Raw genomic sequence first — 6,901 nt, 5'->3', positions numbered from 1 at the left:
TTGCATATAAGCAAATTTAGTACTAATAGTATTGTTATTATTAATGTTATTGTTATTAATATGACGACTAAAGACGATTCTGAAGACTTTAGTGACTTTTATGTCTCCTCCTTTTTCCTCTACTAAAATGTTAGACACAATTAATTTAGTTTAATTTCGGTTTTTCAAACATTTTATTTTAAAGCAAATTTTTGTTAAATATTAAAAACTATAAAATGGCTTAGATTGCCTAAAAACACAGATCACACATGATCTTTTGCATAGAAATGAGAAAACGCTCATGTAACACACAAAATAAGCTCCATTTTTTCTTATTAAAAGTATTATTAGTATTATTACTTATGTTACTATTACTATTATTATTATTATTATTATTATTATTAATATTATTATTATTAAAAACCGATTATAACTTTTGTATAGTAAATGTTTTTATACCAGTTTTAAAATAAGTTATTAATTTAGACAATTTCTAGCCTAAAAACACAGATCACAGATGATCTCTTGCATAGAAATGAGAAAACGCTCAGATAACACAAAATAAGCATCATTTTTGCTTAGAAAAACTAAGCTTTAATTTAGAAAGAAATTCATTATTATAAGTATTATTATCATTATTAATATTATTATTATTATTATTATCATTATTATTATTATTATTAACTTTTTTATTGTAAATGTTTTTATACCAGTTTTAAAATGAGTTATTAATTTTATTCAATTTCTTGCCTAAAAACACAGATCACAGATGATCTCTTGCATAGAAATGAGAAAACGCTCATATAACACACAAAATAAGCTTCATCTTTGCTTAGAAAACTAAGCTTACTTTTATTACTATTATTATTTTCATTATTATTATTATTATTATTATTATTACTATTATTATTATTATTTTTATTATTATTATTATTATTATTATTATTATTGTTATTATTATTATTATTATTATTATTATTAAAAACTTATATTAAACAGACAGAAAACGTCGTATTCCGACACAAAAAAACGAATTACGTTATAGACTTGACGAGAACGGCGTATCTCGGACTCTTATAGGACTCTTATAGGGTCAAAAAGTATCAGTTTGGATTAAAACAAATTATTTTTGTTGAGTCTCAGTCTGAATTGTTTATCAGTTCAAACAAAAACGGCTTATTTTAGACGATCTTTTGCTTTGAACAAGAAAACTTACATCGAACAGACTAAAAACGTATTAATCTGGCATAAAAGAGCAATTTATGTATCACTTTGGATAAAGGCAGCTAATCCTATTCGTTTAATTGCTTAAAATAGACAAAATTGTTAATAAATCTAACAAAAACGCTGTATTCTAGCACAAAATACTAATTACATTATAGTTTCGACAAGAATAGCTTATTTGGAATGATTCTATGCTTCCAAACGAGCAAATTTTTATTAAACAGATGCCAAACATCATGTTTTGTCCTATAATGACATTTTATATTGCAGTTTGTATTAAAACAAAATATTTTCGTTGATTCTTTGTTAGAAGCAGCAAACCTAACATTAAGGAATCTGAAAACTTTGTATTCGGACACTAACCACCGAATTTTGTATTAGTTTGGACAAAAACGGTTGATTTTCGACAGTATTTTGCTTTGAACAAGAAAACTTATATGACTGACTGACAGACTGACGTTGTTGTTGTGTCAAAATAATTTATTTCGAATGATTCAATGGAGCGAAACAAGTAAACTTTTATAGGACAGATGCAAAATACCATATTACAACATAAATCGTTATTTTAAAGCAAAGTATTAGCTTTTGTACTTGTTCAATTAAAGTTTGCTTACTTCGAAGTATGTAGTCGTCCGAAATAATTTTTTTTTGTCAAAACTATAACGTAATTTGTTCTTTTGAGCTTGAATATAAAGTTTTCATTACGTTTTATAGTAGTTTACTCTACTCTAAGCATAGAATCAAACAGAGTAATCCGCTTTTGTAAAACTGATACATAATTTGCTCTTATTTTCGAGAATAAGACATTTTCGATATGTTTGATAAAATTTTTCTTGTTTATAGCAAGGAATCGTTTAAAATAAGCTGTATTTGCCTAAACTGATACGTAATTCGATATTTGTGCATGGAAACGATGTTTTCAGTTTCTTTGACGTGAAATTTCTTGTTGCAAAAGGTAATAATTTGCTTTAAAACAACGCTTTATATGGTAATATGTGGTTTTGCATTTGCCCCATAAAAGTTCATTAGTTTCGAATCATAAAATTGTTTGAAATAAACAGTGCTGGTCAAAACTATAACGTAAATTATTTCTTTGAGACGAAAGTTAAAGTTTTCATTAAGTTTTATACAAGTTTACTCTATTCTAAGTAAAGGAGTAATCAGGATAAATTGCTTTTATCTAGAGTAATATATAATTTGCAGTTTTCAGCCAGAATAAGACGTTTTGATTCTTTTTAATGTAAGTTTTTGTATTCAAAACAAAGGATCGTCTAAAGTAAGCAGTTTTTGTCCAGACTGAAACGTAATTCGAATTGCTGTGTCTGAATAAGGGGTTTTCAGTTACTTTGATGTAATACAAACTGCAATATAAAATGTCTTTATAGGACAAAACATGATGTTTGGCAACTGTTTAAAAAAAATTACTCGTTTGGAAGCATAGAATCATTCGAAATAAGCTATTCTCGTCGAAACTATAATGTAATTAGTATTTTGTGCTAGAATACAGCGTTTTTGTTAGATTTATTAACAATTTTGTCTATTTTAAGCAATGAAACGAATAGGATTAGCTGCCTTTATTCAACGTGATACATAAATTGCTCTTTTATGCCAGATTAATACGTTTTTAGTCTGTTCGATGTAAGTTTTCTTGTTCAAAGCAAAAGATCGTCTAAAATAAGCCGTTTTTGTTTGAACTGATGAACAATTCAGACTGAGAGTCAACAAAAATAATTTGTTTTAATCCAAACTGATACTTTTTGACCCTATAAGAGTCCTATAAGAGTCCGAGATAAGCCGTTCTCGTCAAGTCTATAACGTAATTCGTTTTTTTGTGTCAGAATACGACGTTTTCTGCCTGTTTAATATAAGTTAATTTAGAAAGAAATTCATTATTATAAGTATTATTATTATTATTATTATTATTATTATTATTATTATTATTATTATTATTATTATTATTATTATTATTAAAAACCGATTATAACTTTTGTATAGTAAATGTTTTTATTGTATTTTAAATCACAAGGCATTTTCTGTTAAAGCACTTTTTTTTTAAATATTAATTATTATCAAACTTATATCTCGCTTATGGTTAGTCCTACATGAAAAATGCAAATTATTTTGTAGGAAATTTTATCAGCTTTAATTTTAGTAAAAAGATAAAAATTGATAGGAGTAACTGTTTTCGAGATATAAGCAAGAAACCAAAAAACTGTTACCTTAATTAAGCGCTTGCATATAAGCAAATATAGTACTATTAGCATTATTATTATTAATGTTATTGTTATTAATATGACGACTAAAGACGACTCTGAAACCTTTAGTGACTTTTATGTCTTTTCCTTTTTCCTCTACTAAAGTGTTAGACACAATTAATTTAGTTTAATTTCAGTTTTTCAAACATTTAATTTTAAAGCAAATTTTTGTTAAAGGTTATTTATATCTAACTCTTTAACTCGCTTACGGTAGGTCCTACAAAAGAAATGCATGTAACTATTTTGTAGGAAATTTTATCAGCTTTAATTTTGAAAGAAAGATAAAAATTGATAAGAGTAAATGTTTTCGAGATATAAGCAAAAAACCAAAGTGAAAACTGTTACAGTTACTGAACAAAAATGTAATTCAGTTTTCAATATTTGAGACGAAGACGAAAATGCATCATTTACAAACGACTCTAAAAACTTCAGTGACATTTCTGTCACCTCCTTTTTCTTCTAATAAAGTATTGGACCCAATAAATTAAGTGTATTTTAAATCACAAGACATTTTCTGTTAAAGCACATTTTTTTTTAAATATCAATTATTTTCAAACTTATATCTCGCTTATGGTTAGTCCTACATGAAAAATGCAAATAACTATTTTGTAGGAAATTTTATCAGCTTTAATTTTAGTGAAAAGATAAAAATTGATAGGAGTAACTGTTTTCGAGATATAAGCAAGAAACCAAAAAACTGTTACCTTAATTAAGGGCTTGCATATAAGCAAATTTAGTACTAAAAACAACTCTGAAGACTTTGGTGACTTTTATGTCTTCTTCTTTTTCCTCTACTAAAGTGTTAGACACAATTAATTTAGTTTAATTTCGGTTTTTCAAACATTTTATTTTAAAGCAAATTTTTGTTAAAGATTATTTATATCCAACTCTATAACTCGCTTACGGTTGGTCCTACAAAAAAAATGCGAATAACTATTTTGTAGAAAATTTTATCAGCTTTAATTTTGAAAGAAAGATAAAAATTGATTGGAGTAACTGTTTTCGAGATATAAGCAAAAAACCAATAAGAAAACTGTAACTGTTACTGAACAAAAATGTAATTCAGTTTTCAATGTTCGACTCTGAAGACTTCAGTGACTTTTATGTCTCCTCCTTTTTTTTCTAATAAAGTATTGGACCCATTAAATTAAGTGTATTTTAAATCACAAGACATTTTCTGTTAAAGCACTTCTTTTTAAATATTAATTATTTTCAAACTTATATCTCGCTTATGGTTAGTCCTACAAGAAAAATGCAAATTAGTATTTTGTAGGAAATTTTATCAGCTTTAATTTTAGTAAAAAGATAAAAATTGATAGGAGTAACTGTTTTCGAGATATAAGCAAGAAACCAAAAAACTGTTACCTTAATTAAGCGCTTGCATATAAGCAAATTTAATAATATTAGTATTATTAATATTAATGTTATTGTTATTAATATGACGACTAAAAACGACTCTCAAGACTTTGGTGACTTTTATGTCTTCTCGTTTTTCCTCTACTAAAGTGTTAGTCTTAATTTAGTTTAATTTCGGTTTTTCAAACATATTATTTTAAAGCAAATTTTTGTTAAAGATTATTTATATCCAACTCTATAACTCGCTTATGGTTGGTCCTACAAAAAAATGCAAATAACTATTTTGTAGGAAATTTTATCAGCTTTAATTTTGAAAAAAAGATAAAAATTGATTGGAGTAACTGTTTTCGAGATATAAGCAAGAAACCAAAAAACTGTTACCTTAATTAAGCGTTTGCATATAAGCAAATTTAGTACTATTAGTATTATTATTATTAATGTTATTGTTATTAATATGACGACTAAAGACGACTCTGAAACATTTAGTGACTTTTATGTCTTCTCCTTTTTCCTCTACTAAAGTGTTAGACACAATTAATTTAGTTTAATTCCGGTTTTTCAAGCATTTTATTTTAAAGCAAATTTTTGTTAAATATTATTTATATTCAACTCTATAACTCGTTTATGCTTGGTCCTACAAGAAAAATGTAAATAACTATTTTGTTGGAAATTTTATCAGCTTTAATTTTGAAAGAAAGATAAAATTTGATAGAAGGAACTGTTTTCGAGATATAAGCAAAAAACCAATAAGAAAACTGTAACTGTTACTGAACAAAAATGAAATTCAGTTTTCAATGTTTGAGATTTAGACAAAAATGCAGCATTTAAAAACGACTCTGAAGACTTCAGTGACTTTTATGTCACCTCCTTTTTCTTCTAATAAAGTATTGGACCCAATAAATTAAGTGTATTTTAAATCACAAGACATTTTCTGTTAAAACACTTTTTTTTAATTATTAATTATTTTCAAACTTATATCTCGCTTATGGTTAGTTCTACATGAAAAATGCAAATAACTATTTTGTAGAAAATTTTATCACCTTTAATTTTGGTGAAAAAGTAAAAATTGATAGGAGTAACTGTTTTCGAGAAATAAGCAAAAAACAAAAAAACTGTTACCTTAATTAAGCGCTTGCATATAAGCAAATTTAGTACTACTAGTATTGTTATTATAAATGTTATTGTTATTAATATGACGACTAAAGACAACTCTAAGACTTTAGTGACTTTTATGTCTCCTCCTTTTTCCTCTACTAAAGTGTTAGACACAATTAATTTAGTTTAATTTCAGTTTTTCAAACATTTTATTTTAAAGCAAATTTTTGTTAAATATTAAAACTATAAAATGGCTTAGATTGCCTAAAAACACAGATCACACATGATCTTTTGCATAGAAATGAGAAAAGCTCATGTAACACAAAATAAGCTTCATTTTTGCTTAGAAAACTAAGCTTACTTTTATTACTACTATTATTATTATTACTATTATTTTTATTATTATTATTACTATTATTATTATTATTATTATTATTATTATTATTATTAATATTATTATTATTAAAAACCGATTATAACTTTTGTATAGTAAATGTTTTTATACCAGTTTTAAAATGAGTTATTAATTTTAGACAATTTCTTGCCTAAAAACACAGATCACAGATGATCTCTTGCATAGAAATGAGAAAACGCTCAGATAACACAAAATAAGCATCATTTTTGCTTAGAAAAACTAAGCTTTAATTTAGAAAGAAATTTATTATTATAAGTATTATTATCATTATTATTATTATTATTATTATTATTATTATTATTATTATTATTATTATTATTATTATTATTATTATTATTTCTTTTATTACTATTATTATTACTATTATTATTATTAACTTTTGTATAGTAAATGTTTTTATACCAGTTTTAAAATAAGTTTTTAATTTTAGACAATTTCTTGCCTAAAAACACAGGTCACAGATGATCTCTTGCATAGAAATGAGAAAACGCTTAGATAACACAAAATAAGCATCATTTTTGCTTAGAAAAACTAAGCTTTAATTTAGAAAGAAATTCATTATTATAAGTATTATTAT

This window comes from Tribolium castaneum, unplaced genomic scaffold (genome assembly GCF_031307605.1).
Source record: "Tribolium castaneum strain GA2 unplaced genomic scaffold, icTriCast1.1 ptg000027l, whole genome shotgun sequence".
NCBI lineage: Eukaryota > Metazoa > Arthropoda > Insecta > Coleoptera > Tenebrionidae > Tribolium > Tribolium castaneum.
This window is presented reverse-complemented; position numbering follows the sequence as displayed.